Source organism: Sciurus carolinensis, chromosome 6 (genome assembly GCF_902686445.1).
Source record: "Sciurus carolinensis chromosome 6, mSciCar1.2, whole genome shotgun sequence".
In the NCBI taxonomy this organism is placed as follows: Eukaryota; Metazoa; Chordata; class Mammalia; order Rodentia; family Sciuridae; genus Sciurus; species Sciurus carolinensis.
Genome location: NC_062218.1, coordinates 37,917,114 through 37,936,008, shown reverse-complemented (window position 1 = coordinate 37,936,008; position 18,895 = coordinate 37,917,114). Strand labels below are relative to the sequence as shown.

Below are 18,895 nucleotides of genomic sequence, written 5' to 3'. Positions count from 1 at the left end.
AGATGAAAAACAACGATGCAAATCAGCAACAGGAGGCGCTAGCCTAAAGGAATAGCCAAATAAAGGAGAAACCAAATCATGTCAAAAACAAATATGAGTCAATTGACTGGGAATACAAATCATATCACAATAATAACCCTGAATGTTAATGGCCTGAATTCATCAATCAAAAGACACAGACTGGCAGATTGGATTAAAAAGAAAAATCCAACAATATGCTGCCTGCAAGAGACTCATCTCATAGAAAGAGACACCCATAGACTAAAGGTGAAAGGATGGGGACAAACATACCATGCACACGGACACAGCAAAAAAGCTGGAGTATCCATCCTCATCTCAGATAATGTGGACTTCAAACCAAAACTAGTCAGAAGGGATAAAGAAGGACATTACATGCTGCTTAAGGGAAGCATAAATCAGCAAGACATAACAATCATAAATATCTATGCCCCGAACATTGGCTCATCCACGTACGTCAAACAAATCCTTCTCAATTCCAGAAATCAAATAGACCACAACACAATAATACTAGGCGATTTTAACACACCTCTCTCACCACTGGATAGATCGTCCAAACAAAAATTGAATAAAGAAACTATAGATCTCAACAACACAATCAGCAATTTAGACTTAACGGACATATATAGAATATACCATCCAACAAAGAATGAATACACTTTCTTCTCAGCAGCACATGGATCCTTCTCTAAAATAGACCATATTTTATGCCACAAAGCTACTGTTAGTAAATACAAGAAGATAGAGACACTACCTTGTACTCTATCAGATCATAATGGATTGAAACTAGAAATAAATGACAGAATAAAAAACAGAAACTTCTCCAATACCTGGAGACTAAATAATACACTATTATATGATGAATGGATAACAGAAGACATCAGGAGGGAAATAAAAAAATTCTTAGAAGTAAACGAGAACAAAGACACATCATATCAAAATCTCTGGGACACTATGAAAGCAGTACTTAGAGGAAGATTTATTTCATGGGGTGCATTCAAAAAAAGAAGTAGAAATCAACAAATAAACAAGTTAACACTACAGCTCAAAGCACTAGAAAAAGAAGAGCAGACCAATACCAAAAGTAGTAGAAGACAGGAAATAGTTAAAATCAGAGCCGAAATCAACGAAATCGAAACAAAAGAAACAATCGGAAAAATTAATAAAATAAATAGTTGGTTCTTTGAAAAAATAAATAAAATTGATAAACCCTTAGCCACACTAACAAAGAGAAAGAGGGAGAAAACTCAAATTACTAAAATTCGGAATGAACAAGGAAACATCACAACAGACACGAGTGAAATACAAAACATAATTAGAAGCTATTTCGAAAATCTATACTCCAACAAAACAGAAAACCTTGAAGACATCAACAAATTTCTAGAGACATATGAACTACCTAAACTGAACGAGGAGGACATACACAACTTAAATAAACCAATTTCAAGCAATGAAATAGAAGAGGTCATCAAAAGCCTACCAACAAAGAAAAGTCCAGGACCAGATGGGTTCTCAGCCGAGTTCTACAAAACCTTTAAAGAAGAGCTCATTCCAATACTCCTCAAACTATTCCATGAAATAGAAGAGGAGGGAACCCTACCAAACTCGTTCTATGAAGCCAATATCACCCTGATACCTAAACCAGACAGAGACACATCAAGGAAAGAAAATTTCAGACCAATATCCTTAATGAACATCGATGCAAAAATTCTCAACAAAATTTTAGCAAATCGCATACAAATATATATTAAAAAGATAGTGCACCACGATCAAGTGGGTTTTATCCCAGGGATGCAAGGTTGGTTCAACATTCGGAAATCAATAAATATCATTCACCATATCAACAGACTTAAAGTTAAGAATCACATGATTATTTCAATAGATGCAGAAAAAGCATTTGATAAAATACAGCATCCCTTCATGCTCAAAACACTAGAAAAAATTGGGGTAATGGGAACATTCCTAAACATTATAAAGGCCATCTACGCTAAGCCCATGGCTAATATCATTCTAAATGGTGAAAAACTGAAAGCGTTCCCCCTAAAAACTGGAACAAGGCAGGGATGCCCTCTTTCACCACTTCTATTCAACATCGTCCTTGAGACTCTAGCCAGAGCAATCAGACAAACCAAAGACATTAAAGGGATACGAATAGGAAAAGAAGAACTCAAACTATCCCTGTTCGCTGATGACATGATTATATATTTAGAGGAACCTGGAAATTCCACCAGAAAACTTTTAGAACTCATAAGTGAATTCAGTAAAGTAGCAGGATACAAGATCAATGCTCATAAATCCAATGCATTTTTATACATAAGTGATGAATCTTCAGAAAGAGAAATTAGGAAAACTACCCCATTCACAATAGCATCGAAAAAAATAAAATACTTGGGAATCAATCTCACAAAAGAGGTGAAAGACCTCTACAATGAGAACTACAGAACACTAAAGAAAGAAATTCAAGAAAACCTTAGAAGATGGAAAGATCTCCCATGTTCCTGGATAGGCAGAATTAATATTGTCAAAATGGCTATACTACCTAAAGTTCTATACAGATTCAATGCAATTCCAATTAAAATCCCAATGATGTACCTCGCAGAAATAGAGCAAGCAATTATGAAATTCATCTGGAAGAATAAAAAACCTAGAATAGCTAAAGCAATCCTCAGTAGCAAGAGCGAAGCAGGGGGTATTGCAATACCAGATCTTCAACTCTACTACAAAGCAATAGTAACAAAAATGGCATGGTATTGGTACCAAAATAGACAGGTAGATCAATGGTACAGAATAGAGGACATGGACACAAACCCAAATAAATACAATTTTCTCATACTAGACAAAGGTTCCAACAATATGCAATGGAGAAAAGATAGCCTCTTCAACAAATGGTGCTGGGAAAACTGGAAAACTATATGCAATAGAATGAAACTAAACCCCTATCTCTCACCCTACACAAAACTCAACTCAAAATGGATCAAGGACCTCGGAATCAGACCAGAGACCCTGCATCTTATAGAAGAAAAAGTAGGTCCAAATCTTCAACTTGTTGGCTCAGGATCAGATTTCCTTAACAGGACTCCCATAGCACAAGAAATAAAAGCAAGAATCAACAACTGGGATAGATTCAAACTAAAAAGCTTTCTCTCAGCAAAGGAAACTATCAGAAATGTGAAGAGAGAGCCTACAGAGTGGGAGAATATCTTTGCCAACCATACCTCAGATAGAGCGCTAATTTCCAGAATCTATAAAGAACTCAAAAAACTCTACACGAAGAATACAAATAATCCAATCAACAAATGGGCTAAGGAAATGAACAGACACTTCACAGAAGAAGATGTACAAGTAATCACCAGATATATGAAAAAATGTTCAACATCCCTAGTAATAAGGGAAATGCAAATCAAAACTACCCTAAGATTTCATCTCACCCCAATTAGAATGGCGATTATCAAGAATACAAGCAACAATAGGTGTTGGCGAGGATGTGGTGAAAAAGGAACACTCATACATTGCTGGTGGGGTTGCAAATTAGTGCAACCACTCTGGAAAGCAGTGTGGAGATTCCTCAGAAAGCTTGGAATGGAAACACCATTTGACCCAGCTATCCCACTCCTTGGCCTATACCCAAAGGACTTAAAATCAGCATACTACAGAGATACAGCCACATCAATGTTCATTGCTGCTCAATTCACCATAGCCAGATTGTGGAACCAACCTAGATGCCCTTCAGTTGATGAATGGATAAAGAAACTGTGGCATATTTATACAATGGAATATTACTCCGCAATGAAGAATGATAAAATTATGGCATTTGTAGGCAAATGGTCGAAATTGGAGAATATCATGCTAAGTGAGATAAGCCAATCTCAAAAAACTAAAGGACGAATGATCTCGCTGATAAGCGGATGAGGACATATAATGGGGGGTGGGACGGGCTAGCATTAGGCTTAGGGTTAGGTTTAGAGTTAGGCTATGGAGAGCAGTAAGAATGAAGGAAAGAAGGACTGTGTAGAGGGAAAAGAGGGGTGGGAGGGGTGGGAGGGGTGGGGGGGAGGGGAAAAAAATATAATAAACATCATTACCCTATGTAAACGTAAAAAAAAATAAATAAATAAATAAAATTACAATTTGTAAAAAAAAAAAAAAAAAAACAAAAAAAAAAAAATAAAAAAAATAAAGTGGTTGGAGCCAGGCACAGTGGCACACACCTGTAATTCCAGCAACTCTGGAGGCTGAGGCAGAAGAATTGTGAGTTCAAAGCCAGCCTCAGCACTTAGCAAGGCCCTAATCAACTTAGCAAGGCTCTGTCTCAAAATAAAATAAAAAATAAAAAGGTGTGGAGATGTGGCTCACTGGTTGAGTACCCCAGGTTCAATCCCCAATACCAAAAAAAAAAAAAAAAAATAGTTGTTGGAAACTATGCTATGTGCATATATGAATATATCACAATGAATCCCAATTTATGTATAATTATAATGCACCAAGTTAAGAGAGACTTAGTAGAGGAAGGGGACTAGAAGAGGGAAGAGGGGAGGGAAAGTAGAAATACTGAGGAATGAAATGGAGCAAATATTAGAGGCATGCATTAATAGTTACAATGAGCCCCACTATCATGTATAATTATAATGCACTAGTAAAAAGACATAATAAAAGAAATAAAGAGGTGGCTGGGCTTGCAGGAGAAAGGACAAAGCAACACTACAGAAAGTATATAATTTTATATTGCTTCCAATCCTTCCCCCAAAGGATTCCGCAAGCCTTTTGTTCAGGTGACTTGTTCACTAGGAAAAGAAAAAAAACTTAGACATTTCATGGACTGTCAAAGGATCTGAGCTGACATCACTGACATCATTACCCTAAAACCAGAAGCGTCATCATTGTCCCAGTGTGAGAATGTGGAACTTGTGAGGGCCAGATAACAAACAGAGTCCAACCCAAAACTGAGTCTGCTAAGTCTGTGGACTCAACTATTGGTCATTATCATGACTACTGAATAAATTGTTGGTAATGATATATTTGGCAGTGTGAGTGACCTTTATATGAGATCTCTGACTACCACAAGTTGTGTTATCATGTGATCTCATGACCAGGTCAGATCAGCATAGTCTTAGAGACCTTATATGTTGCTATGGATTAGGTAAATGTGTCCTTTTCTATCCAAATAAGAAAGAAAATTGGAAACAGTTTACATCTCTATGGAATAAACAATATATATTCTTGATTTTGTCCACGGACTCTGTTAATTCTCCTACTCTCTGTCATAATATAGACTCAAGAAATCCGAGTCATTTGTATATCCTACAGAATATTATGTTGATCCATTACATCAATGACAGCACATTGGTAGAGTAAGAAGAGCAAACAGTGTCTGCAGATCTTGATAAAAACATGTGCTTCAGAGGATGGAAAATAAGCTTTATGAACCTTCAGGAACCTACCATTTCAGTAAAGTTTTGGGGATCCAGGGATTAGGAACATATCTGGATAACCCCTGTAAAGTAAAATTCAAATTGCTGAATCATATATCCTCTCCCACAAAGAAGGAGGCATAACACCTTGTAGGCCTCTTCAGCTGCACTGCACAAGTCCAAATATGGTGCCAGTACCCCTGCTACTTCAGTCATAGGATACAGAAGACAAATGGTGTTAACTGCCAGTGATGGAAAAACAGTACAGAGTATATTACCAGCCTTAGCAGGAAATATATTAATGCAAGTCCTTGGTATTCAGAAGTATGAAAGAACTCCAAGGATCTGCGTTAATTCTACATGTGTTTTGAGACAAAGCTCTTGGTATATGTTTGGGTCAGACAATGATATAATGCTTGAGCAAAGGTTCCTAAATGATTATTCATCCAAAAGTTCCCTTTGTGACCTAGTTTCTGTTAGATCTGCCAAGTCATACAGTTGGGTTGGTCTAGCAGCAACACACTGTAAGATGGAAATGATACTTGAAAGATTAGAAGACATAAGCAAGCCACATGAGTATTTAGCTTGTTCTTGTCATCCAACATGATTGCAACAGCACCACCTTCCTCATGCTCATATAATGTGGGAGATCTAATACCACTAGTTGACTCAGAGAAAAGGAAGATGCTGAACTTGAAAGCTAAAAAGAAAGGGAAAATATTCAAAGTACACAGAGCTTTGGGTGGTGAATCTGATCATCCACTTTGTGTAGAAGCAGATTAGAAAATATATGGACTCATGGGCGGTCAGCTGGTCAAGAACTTGAGAAGAGAAAAATTGAAGACAAGGGGTTCTAGGGTAGAAGCACACAGAAAGACATATGGGAATATGTACTTGCATTGCACTTCAAGATGCATCCAAGAGTATTCATCACACAAGATGCACTAAACAACTAAGTAGACCAAATATACCAGCCAGTTGATATTAGACAGACTTCATCAGTATCCACCTCAATATTGGCACAACAAGCACCTTAAAAAAGTTGCCATGGTAGCAGAGGTGGATGCTATGTATGGACCAAACAATATGAACTTTCACTGATCAATACCAACCTAGCTAGCTGCCGGTGTCTCTGGATAACCAGCCTACCAGCAAGAGACTAAAGTTGAACCCCACATATCCCAATTCTTCAAGGAGACTGATCAATCAATTAATGGTAGGTTGACTACACTGAATTTCTTGTGTAAATAAGGGCCAGTGATACTGTCCCTAAGGACCAGTATCTATTAGAGTAATAGATACTTGTTCCAATTATGACTTTTCCTTTCATTCTTACATAATCCCAGCCAGGACCACTATCTGGGGCTTTTAGAGTGACTGTTTCACAGACATAGAATCAAGTGTGAAAAATAGCATCTGACCAGGATACCCACTTCACAGTGAAGGAGGTACAGAAATGGGGCCATGTCCACAGGATCCACTGTTTGTATTACATTTTAAATCATCCTGTGGCACCAGGCCTCATAAAACACTAGAAAGACTTGCTGGAATCACAACTGAAAATCAGCTTGGAGACAACACTCTGCTAGGATGTGGGGTCATCCTCCAGGATGCAGAATGTGCTGAAACAGGGACATTATATTTGTGTAGCAAGAATATATGGGTATGAGAACCAAAGGATGAAAGAAGCAGGACCCTTTGCATCATTCTAAAAGTCCTATGGAACTTATTGTGTTCCCTTCAACTCCAGACTCTGCAAGATTAGAATCCTTGGTCCCCAAAGAAGGCACTCCTGCAAGACAAATAAAGGATGCCAGAGAACTTAAAGCTACAGCTGTGTCCATGGATTAATAGGCTAGAAGAATCATATTTTGGCAGAGGAAACGGATCTTGATCTCCAAGAGGAAGTAGGACTGCTAATATACAATAGGGGCAGAGAGGAACACATGTAGAATTCAGATGACCACTGAGTATTTGTTAGTAATTCCCTTGTTTAGTCATGACCAAAGATGGACAAACACAGCAATCCTGGACTCAGAAGAGGTGGTCTTTGAGCATCAAGAAGGCTATCTGCTTTAACAGAGGTGAGGGCTAAGAACAAAAGTAATTTAGGATGAAGAGGTGTAGAGTGAGAAGATGGAGCTAGTCAATAGTTCTAAGACGAAACATAGTAACAATGTGTCCCTCTAAACTTCCTCTTCCGAGTTGCCTACCAAAAGAGAAGTCAACTGCAATCCTGAGGAGCTATTTCCCAAATTGGTATGAAGAGGACACTCAGACCCTCTTTCAGAAAAGGGCATACATCTAAGGAGGGTGTTCAGTCACCATCTGCCCCTGTTAAGGCCTCCATGACTGCCTCGGCTTTTGAAATGAGGTCACATCTTCTCAGGGTGGCGATAGACAGTTACTGGGCAAGATTCAGCAGCAAGGGCCCAGCCATGTCAGTCCAAGAGAGAACTACTCTGGTGGGCAGCCTGTGCTGCAGAGGTCTCCACAGGACTGACAGAGACTTTATGAGACTGGTAGGCCTCACATTCTGAGAGCTCGTCTTGGCCAACCCTATTTTGTCCCCTTTTCTTTTATAGGTGTTACTCACCAATAAATCTTCACTCCTACCTTCATCTGAGTATATGCTTCTAACATTGTACCTTTTGAAAAGAAATTTCTTTCAAAAAATTATAAAAACTCTGCATTCTGCATCCTAGTTTTAAAATTACAAGGTAAATCAACACATTGGAGCTGCTGAGAATTTTGTGTAAAAAGAAATGTTTGACTTTTCATATTCCAGACCTTCCTCAAATAATCTGACAATAAATCCCTTTTCTTCCTAACACCCATAATATTCCACAGAAGTAATGTTCTATGAAGCACACTTTGGGAAATACTAACCAAGAAACAGTTTACCAAATTCCACTATAGTGCTTAAGAAAAAATGAACAATCTCTAAAAACTTAACCTGCAAGTCCCCAGTACTTCGCAGTTTCCATTGCTCACAGTCACTCTGGTCCAAAACTATGAAAAGGAAAATTTCAGAAATAAATCATTTCAAGTTTTGAACTGTTTACTATTCTGAATAAAATCCCATACTGCCTCTCCCCATTGATCCCAGGACATAAATCATCCCTTTACCCAGTGTATCTATACCATATGTACCCCCTGTCTGTTATCAGTTAGGAACTGTCTTAGTCATCAGATTGACCATGGTCGTAACAGAGCCAGTGTTCAAATAGCCCTTACATAGTAGCCTAATTCTATGTCACAATGCCTATGTCATTCACCTCTCTTCATCTCATCACACAGGCACTGTATCATCTCACATTATCACAAGAAGGATGAAAGATATACAGTATAATAAAATATCTTGAAAGAATTAGACCATATTCTTTCAATATGGTCTAATTTTAGTAAAAGCATATAATTTTTTACTAAAGCATATAATTATACTTGGTCTGCTTTATTATTAGCTACTGTTAGACACAAGGAAAATCATAGCATAGATAAGGTTTAGTGCTACCTATAGTTTCAGGTACCTACAGAAATCTTGGAACACCCCCACACACAGAGAGGAGGGAGTGTACTATTGTGCCTCTGTATCTTTATCTTTTTTGCATGTGCAACTCTTTCCTGGGATAGATTATCAGTCCCTCAAAAACAGAAATATAGTCTTATAAATCAGTATAACTTCAACAACTAATGATGACATGCCTTTTCCTGTATGAGTCATCAATCTCAATTTGTCTTTTATTCATGTCAAAAGTCTGCTTTAAATCATTGCTCTATATCTGCTTGGAAGCCAGATGTTACATAACCTCATCATTCTGTTTTGAATCATTTCTCATCCTGGCTATATATGATGAACCAATATTCCCTTCCCTCTCTGGATAGGGTAGTACCTTCCAGGTGACAGACAGACTCTTCATATACTCTCTTTAAGAGTATCCAATCAAAGTACCATATTCATATGACAAATGCAATGAATACTGTCTTTACATTTTAAAAAATTTAAAAAGATTCAAAATACCAGATAATTGGCATGACTGTATAATCAATCATACAAACAAGGATACTGCTAAAATTGGAGGAGACTACTATTAATAATTAAGCCAGGACAAGACATACAAACTAGTAGTGGCCCATCAAACACACATCTTGTCAACTCAAGAGCAAATTTCCTATAAAGGTTTCATGCCATAGTTCCAGAGGAGAAGGACAATACCACCTGATGACTCACCTTTCATTCATTCATTCAACATTTATTCACTGCCTTCTGTGTGCCATGTTCTTTACTAAGCACTGAAATGAAAAATCACAAAGTCAGTACAGTCCTTGCCTTTGTGGAATAATAGACAAAAAACAAGGGAATAACTGTGTAACTAAACTAATTACAAATTGTGATTTTTAAATGCTATCAAGTAAACAGAAGATTTTTGAGAGAGAGGGAACTACCTGTCAAGGAAAGACTTCTCTGGAGTGATGACACTTGACATTTAATTTAAAAATGAAGTATTATTAGCCAGACAGCATCCGGGAGGCAGAAAGTAGGGGAAATTTCAAGCTCAAAGTGCAAAATCCCTGAAAGTTTAGTTCAAGAGAGAAAATAAAGACTTGTTCGCTCATGATTTAGAGAAGAAAAGAAAAAGTATCCAAAGCAGCTGTAGAGATCAGAAGTCTTGCATACTTCATCTAGAACTCTAATAAAATGATGATAGGACCTTAAGGGCCACTGCACACAGCACAGCTAATTCAGTAAGTATCTACTCTTCTAGTATAAGGCCACCCTCAGAGGCAGATTAAGCCAAAGACAGGAAAGGGTTAATAAAGCTTAGTAAACCAACTGTGCTCACTTTCTCCACTATTTCCATGGCATAGCATGGAGAATAGAAAAGGGTGTTATATGTTTATCTCTACAGAATTGGGACCTGATGTGTCTTTCTTCTGCATCTTCAAAAATCCTTCTGGTCTAGGTCTTTTCCAAGTGACCACAGCATGGGGAAAAATTCTTGACAAAACTTACATAGGGCTTTTAAATTTGAATAAGATGTAAAATTAAGAGTGCACAATTAGTGGCAGGGAAGCAGAGTACACTTCTTCTACCCAAAGAACATGTGAATATAAAGTTGGGTGCATACTTTTGAAGGACTTTATCAATAACGAACAAAAGCCCAAATCCAAGAAAGTAATTAGAGGTCAGAGTAAAGTCATTTTCAAATTTAAAAAAATAAACAGCATTAAGCCTAAACATGAATTAATTTTAAGAAAAGAGACTCCAGCATAATTTGGGGGGTCCAAGAAAACATTGAGATTTATTCTAGTATTTTGGGTTCAGCAAAATATATTTTGCCAAATGTTTTACCCCTTAATTCAGAAAAGGCATGCATATTTCAAAGGAAATTTAATCCATATGTTTCTGATTCATTTACACTTAATTCATCAAAATGTTGTTTTGTAAGAGTTATTTGGTGTCCAAGAAGTCTTATAAGACTCTTCTCTTTGAACCAGAAAGCTTCGCGTTGCCAGGACTAAATGGAACTTTGTTTGCAAAGAGTAGGACCTGGTGTTCCTCTAGGAAGCTTGGCCCATAAACTAGACTCTCCTCCCAGAGTGATGAGGTCAAGAGTTACAGGTAATGCTGAGAATTAGCAGGGAGTCTTCAGGGAGATAAAGAGGAAACTGCCTAAGAACACTTTTCAGTGAAACGAGCTCATCATTCTGTTATTGAGAAGTTGTCTTTGTTTTCATTTTTTATTGTGGAAAATCATTCCAATGTTTCAACAAGAAAATGAAGGACTTTGGTCCTTAGCATGGAATGTTATACTTGGTTATTAACCATGAATAAGTATGTTATTTTATAATACAATGGCAAAAGTGTATTTCCTCTGGTATTTCAAGCATTTTGTTATACAGCTTTTGAGCTTCCTCAGTGCCTTCATGCACTTCACTATTTGTTTTGGATCCCAAGAATGCTATTTTTTATTTAATTGATGTGAAAGTTTTCCCAGTAACCAGTAGGCTTTTTCTCTGGACATGTGCTTGCTTAACTTCCAAGACTTCCAATATTAGTTCTTCTGCTGCTGCTTTATTTTTAATAAGCATGCAAAAATTTTACATTTAAAACCATATTATCCTGTGATGCATTCACTGTGCTCATTAACTTGATTGTGCATATATTATGGCAACAGTTCAAAACAACCTCTCCAATGATCCTAACATCATGATGCAGTTACACTGTTATCCCTTGATAGATGTAGAAAACCCACAGTCTCCTGAATGACAATGAGACACAGGGATCTAAAAATACAGAACTCATCAGATTCAAAATGACTATGAAGATTTCTCATGATTAAAACCATAAAATAGTTTAGTGAAAATAACTTGAGCAAAACATTAAAAAATAATTAATGTGGTTGCTATTAATATGTTTTAAATAATTTAATCTACATGTAACAGTAATTTGAAAAAGTACATACTATGAGATTGTATTATTAAGTATGAACTTTTATGTTTATTATGCAAATAAACCAGATATGTAGATCTAGTGCTATAACTTCCTTTAACTTTTCATTCTAAAATATTACATGAATAAATAAATCTCAATTTTCCTCAAAAAATTTTCCCAATTATCTGCATAAAGAATTTTGCTGAGTGAAACTCTCAAAAGCAAAGTTTAGTGAATAGAGGAATTTACAAAGAGCCTAATATGTTAACTTTTTTTCAGTCCTAAAGGATTTAACTGCATAGCACAAAGTATAATATTTTGAACTTACTGGATAATTATCTTATGTATTACCTGGTAATTGTAACAAAATAGGTAGCCACAAATGAAACTTGGATTAAAACACAGTTCTATCTCTTAGGAACTATATTCCACTTACACATTTTTTTAAATCCCTATAAGCCAATTATAGATACGGAAATATATTATTCATATCCCAAAGAGCAAAGAATTAAGCAATATATGCATAATGAAATAATAATGTTAGCTGTTTCTAACAAGTAAAGGCCCAGGTACATAATGACTCCAACATGACAAAAATTTGTTTCTCACACAATCCTAAATGGGTATTACTGATTGTCAGGAGGCTCTATTCTAAGTAGGAATATTGGAACCAAGACTCTGAATCTTGTATCCCCACCCTTTACAACACATCACCTCCTAGATTGTTTTGTTTATCTGCATCAAAAAGGAAGAAAAGAAAAGAGAGCAGATTATTATGTGAGAAAAATTCATAGGCTAGACTAGAAACTGTACATGTCACCATTTACATACCAGTGGCAAGAACTAACTCACCTAGCCACATGAAATTACAATTAAGAATGGAAATATAACTGGTTGGGTTCCTAGGAAGAAAGGGACATAAGGTAGAAGAGAACTAGCCACTGAGTGCCTCTCAGTCTCCCGGTCATGTAATAAATACCTGATAAATGTCAGTCATCAGCAATATTAATGAAGTTTTCTTAAATGAAGACATTTATCTTGGGGAATGCTACTCTCATTGGCAGGGTAAGCAAATCAATACTTTCTAAATATTTACTTTATTAAGTGGCTAAATGAAACTCATATATATAAAACATTAAAGTGCAATAAAATGTGTTAGAGAAAAATTAAAACTTAATGCTTAGGTATATCAAATAGGATTCAACACAAAAGACTTTCTATCTATGCATATTCTTTTAAAAATACCATGCAAGAAAAAAGCTTTTAATAGACATCAAATATGCAGTGATCCAAGTTTAGTAGATTACAGCAAAATCCTTACTTAGATGCTTTTCAAGTCCTATTATAGCAAACCTCAAATTTCTTTGCTTCATTATCATCCTGGTGCAAAGCATATAGCTTCCATGGTGTGCAAGTTGAAAATACTTTGGTTGTCTGTGTGGAGCTTCCATTGTAACCTTCTTTTCCATCATGGAATAAGGCCCAAGTGCTCCACCAATATCTTCACATAATTTTCTTCATGTAAAGATCAAAGACTATACCTATCTCTCAATAGCAATGCAGAAAGCCTTGTAAAAAGATCATTCCTGTCTTCTTCTTCAAACAATTACTTTTCAAAAATCTCAAGTGAAAGGAAAGTTCAAGATTTTTCAGGGTCTGTCTGGTTCTAATGGCAAAGTGTTGCCAATCCAAGGGGCAGATTTCAGCAGCTTTAAAAAGAGTTAGTTAATTAAAATCACCCTTCTCTTAACTTGCCTCTTTTTCTGTCTCTTTAGTTGGCCCAACTTATCCATTAGTATAATATTAAACAAATGAAAGCCAAAAGAAAAAACGATCAAGGTTCTTTATGCATATTTCTAAGACCAGGCAGTGTATGCTCCAAAACCGTGTCTACCAGAGCCAAAATTGTTGTGAAAAGAAAGCAGCTTTTTAGCTGATTGAAAACTACTTGAATTCAATGCTTGTTTTACATACCAAAACAATTCATATCCTTGGAGTTTTAAAAGTAACAACAAAGCAAACACTAACTAAAATACAACAGACTCTTCTACACGTGAAATTTTGAGGAGCCTTCTGAAATGTACCCAAGAAAGCAAGTTACCTCTTAACCCTCTAAGGCAATGTCTAAGGAGGCCTCATTTTCCACCCACACCATAACTTATTAACCTTGGAAAATAAAGCTTCCCTGAATGTCCCCAACAACCTTGGCTTTCTGATCATGTGATCAGAGAAAGAAATACACTCTGGCTTTCATTAGTTTAAGGACATCTGCAAGTAGAACTTCCAACACAAAACAATCTCCGTTGCTGATCTTGTTCTCTCATCTGGACCGAACAGTGTTAGTGTCAACAACTGCAGTAAACAGCGTGGCTGGAGCTAACGTAAACATTTCAGAAATTATAAGCTTAATATCCTTGTTCAGAAGTTGGACCAAGCGATGACTAAACTCTTCTGCTCTCTAGACCACAGGCTGGAGGCTGACTTTGATACATTTCCAAAAAGAAAATGTATCCAAACCTGCACACTGGGAGAAAAGTGACCGTTCTTGGCACTGGCAGCAGATGTGGCAATAGGTGCCTTTGGTGGGTGGGTTGATGCAGAAGGTGGAACAAAGGGCAGCCATGCCCAGCCTGCTGTGGGTGGGAGGCATTCTGCAGGTCCCATTGTTATTAAAGTCAAGTCATAAAAGTAGATACTGTTTATTTCTGCGGTGGCAGTTCTTCAGCACTAGCTCCTCCTCTGGCCATATTTTTTAAAATAGCTCCATGCCATTCCTATTATGTTCAGGCTTTCTTTAGACCAAGGGCGAGACAATGGAAAAACAAACCTAAACAAAAGCAAACGGAAACTAAAGGCTTTGGGTTTACTTTATAAACATGTCAGCCACAAGGTAGGTAATGATCTTCAAAGAAAGGAAGGATTTGCTGGGTCACTGGACCCAAGTGAGAATGTTGATGCCATTTATAAGTTCCTAATATTCTTTTTAGACTTTTTTTTTTGTCATTCTCAGTTTTGTGCAACCAAAGATCCTTTTGAGCTTCCTGTTTTTCCCCAAGGTTAATTGTTTATTCCATGGCTAATTCCTTGAAAAGGATAGAGAAAAACTGAATGGCACCTTTTCTATCACATCATCAATACTGTGCTCACCCCTGACCCCAGTCCAAAAGATTCGGCCCTTGCACTCTCTATTTCCAGATTTTCTGGTTAGTAGAATGCAACTGCGTTCTCCCTTTCATAATTACATTGGACAAACCTTCACAATTTAAGAATTACTTTCTCATTGGTTCTGTTAATATTGCCCTTAGCAAGGTTGAGGAAGGGACCAATAGGGAATTAGGACCCATATTTGGCAGATAAGGAAGCAGTAAGCAGTGAGGGTCTGAATCGGGACTTCAACCCAGATCATCGGACGCTGACCTTCAGACTCACTCTACTACATTGTGCTCTCTCTCCACAAAAGTGAGGAGCTGAATTAAAATAAGACCCACTTGGCATCCCATCCTTATAGACTTTTCCTGATTCATAGTGGCTCAGAGAAGGAATTAGCCAGAGCATGCCTATAAAATGCACAAAAACATTGTTTACGTAGGTCCTTCACAGAATATCTTTTCCAGAAATGCTGAACACTGCAAAGAATAAAATCAAATAATATTAAACCACCGTCATAAGAGTTCATAGTTCAGTTATTAAGATGTGGTTTCAAATTATAGCAGAAATATTCATATTGTAAATTCAAAAGTATTTTTAAAGTATAAAATGCTCAAAAAGGAGAAAGATGCCATGTCAGGAACCACTGAAATCCTGGTTAAGAAATGATAATATTGTGACAGTCACTGTATCTTTACCTACCGTTGTGCTTAAAGAATCTATGGTTTTTACTAACTGAAATTTTTGCTTACCATCCATGTAAGAATACTGATGAGTTACTTTCCACTCAGATTTCTCTTCCATCTCTCTTTAATCTAAAGTCTTCCAACTGGTCATACACTTTACATGAAGCCTTTGTTTGCTTCCAATCACCAATCTTATTCCTCCATGTATATAAAACATTTTGCCTATGCCACATTTAAGCAGAAATCTCTCTATTGCAAATGACAGAAGAATCTCGGTTTAGCTTAAGCCAAAATGGGAATTATGTGGTTCAATTTGCAAAAATAAGTGTCTGTGTGTTCATTATAACTTACAATCCTGGTCCAAAGAGCAAACTTGGTCTCTTTTTTTTTTTTTTTTTTTAATTCATTTTTATTGTAAACAAATAGGATATGTCAGGGGCAGGCTCTGAGGGCCCCAGAGCCGCACCATGGCCTGATCTCTAAGATGGCGCCTGGCAGCTTGCCAGACATAGCTGCACTCATAAACAAGTTTTAGGAAGTAATTCTGGTTGGCTGTTGTACATGAGGCAATCCTGGTATCTGCCTGGAGACTGTTCCTTGATAGGCTGACTCTCCTGGTAGTCTACTCTCTGATAGGCTGATGTTCTCAATATAAGTCTGAGACTTGTGGAATAAAGTCCTTTTGGTTCCTGTGATCAAGAAGAGCGTACGCGTTGTGATTGTCCCTGCGGGCGGTGGGCGATCATAGGGATACATCTTGTTTGTTTATACATGAAGTAGAGGCATACCGTTTGTGTAATCATACATTTACCTAGGGTAATAGTTTTTGATTCATTCTGTTATCCCCCCCCACCCTTCCCACCCCTCTTATCCCTCTATACAGTCCCTCCTTCCTCCATTCTTGCCCTCCCCCCCATCATGTGTCATCATCCGCTTATCAGGGAGATCATTCGTCCTTTAGTATTTTGAGATTGGCTTATCTCACTTAGCATGATATTCTCCAATTTCATCCATTTGCCTGCAAATGCCATAATTTTATTTTTTATGGCTGGGTAATATTCCATTGTATATATATATAGCACAGTTTCTTTATTCATTTATCAATCGAAGGGCATCTAGGTTGGTTCCACAATCTGGCTATTGTGAATTGAGCAGCTCTGAACATTGTTGTGGCTGTATCTCTGTAATATGCTGATTTTAAGTCCTTTGGGTATAGGCCAAGGAGTGGGATAGCTGGGTCAAATGGTGGTTCCATTCCAAGTTTTCTAAGGAATCTCCACACTGCTTTCCAGAGCGGCTACACTAATTTGCAGCCCCACCAGCAATGTATGAGTGTACCTTTCTCCCCACATCCTCGCCAACACCTGTTGTTGCTTGTATTCTTGATAATTGCCATTCTAATTTGGGTGAGATGAAATCTTAGGGTAGTTTTGATTTGCATTTCTCTTATTACTAAAGATGTTGAACATTTTTTCACGTATCTGTTGATCGCTTGTAGATCTTCTTCTGTGAAGTGTCTGTTCATTTCCTTAGCCCATTTGTTGATTGGGTTATTTGTATTCTTGGTGTAGAGTTTTTTGAGTTCTTTATATATTCTGGAAATTAGTGCTCTATCTGAAGTATGCGTGGCAAAGATTTTCTCTCACTCTGTAGGTTCTGTCTTCACATTGCTAATAGTTTCCTTTGCTGAGAGAAAGCTTTTTAGTTTGAATCTATCCCAGTTATTGATTCTTGCTTTTATTTCTTGTGCTATGGGAGCTAATAGAAATAGTTATTCATACATTTTTGTTTATGAAGAATAAAACATAGGTTTGGTATCAGCTTCATCAAAACTTTAAAATTTGTAGACTATGAAGTTGTAAATATAGTGGAAAAGGAATTAATGGATTTTTTTGTTTTATTTTGTTATTGTTCCAAGAGGAGAACATATACCTTACCAATCAAAATGCAGTAACCTAGGTAGCAGGTTCTATCACCTCTAGCTGCCATTGATCTCAGCCTTAGTTCATTAGAATTGTCAGAAAATCTTTTAAAAATAAATCAGCATCACTCCCCTCTCACCTTATTTTCATACCAATTCAATCAGAAGCCTGGAGTTGGCCTAGACAACAATAAGTCTTAATGTTTACCTTGTGATTCAAATGTGCAATGAAGGTTGATAACCCCTCTTCCTTCTAGAACCTACATTATAGCATCTGTTCAGTCAAGGAGTTAGCAATACTCTCTGAGCTAATGGCAAAGGAATGGAAAACTAATGTTGGATTAACAGAAGAATTCAAACTCACTCGTTTTTTTCACCAAATCTAGCAATGAGTCTTGGCCATAGTATCCCCAAATAATTTGCAGTTTCATAGCAAGAATCTCTTCCCAATTATAAAATTCTAGAATCTTTATACATGCCTACCATTCTTTGCTTTTTAGTTATTTTATGTCCATGAAATTAGCCAGTGAATTATTTACCATCATCCATAGACTGTACAGAAAATATGCACTGGAGGGTTTTGGACTACTGCCTCCAGGCGGAGAAAGGCAGAATTGAATGTATAGTATTTGCTGTCAAATGCCACAGCCAGATTGAGGGATTATCCCACAAGCTGTTCTGAAGAAGAAGGCCAAACACTTGAGGTTACTAAAGGACAGTTATTTTAAGGGGCTTGTTAGTGAGCCACGTGAAATGACAAAGCTATAAAGCTGACCATAAATGTCACTGGTAGTTAAGGATAATGTGTGCATGGTGGTTCATTTAAAAAAACATAAAGACTGCATTAGAAAAGAGAACAGCAGCTTGGCTACTGTTTTATTCAAAAGTTATTAGTAACAAAAATATACGAAGTATTTTGTGGAAGAAGGGATTCATTTACATTGACTGCATTGGAGAAAGAAGGCTTACAATGTAGCAGCTGGTTGCTTAAGAGTTTTATTTTCTGTGGACCAAAAGGCATCAAATGGCCGCTGGACTGGTGTTTCTTTGAATACGTTGACTCCATGACCATTGCTAATATATGAAGGAGGTCTATGTCTTCAGAATCAACTAGTTGCTTTCAGTGGCCCAATTGGCAGAAAATAAGAATAAACAAGCACAAAACCTCTTATTTTGCAATATTAACAAAGAAAACACTGACCTTCCACCTCCTACCTAATCTACTCTCAATTGTTTCTTTGACACCAGGCCTAGTAAAATGAAAAGAGGTTTTCATAAA

At 37.0% G+C, this 18,895-nt stretch overlaps 1 long non-coding RNA gene across 1 annotated transcript in view; it reads right to left on the bottom strand.

Moving 5' to 3' along the window:
• The window catches only part of LOC124986530 (uncharacterized), a 67,640-nt gene extending 53,143 nt beyond the window's left edge, over positions 1–14,497 (bottom strand). The window contains exons 1-2 of the long non-coding RNA XR_007109031.1: positions 14,380–14,497; positions 9,658–9,719 (exon numbers count right to left, since the gene is read on the bottom strand). This is a non-coding gene — a long non-coding RNA (uncharacterized LOC124986530). The remainder of the gene's footprint in view (positions 1–9,657; positions 9,720–14,379) is intronic.
• Between the last annotated feature and the right edge of the window lie 4,398 nt (positions 14,498–18,895).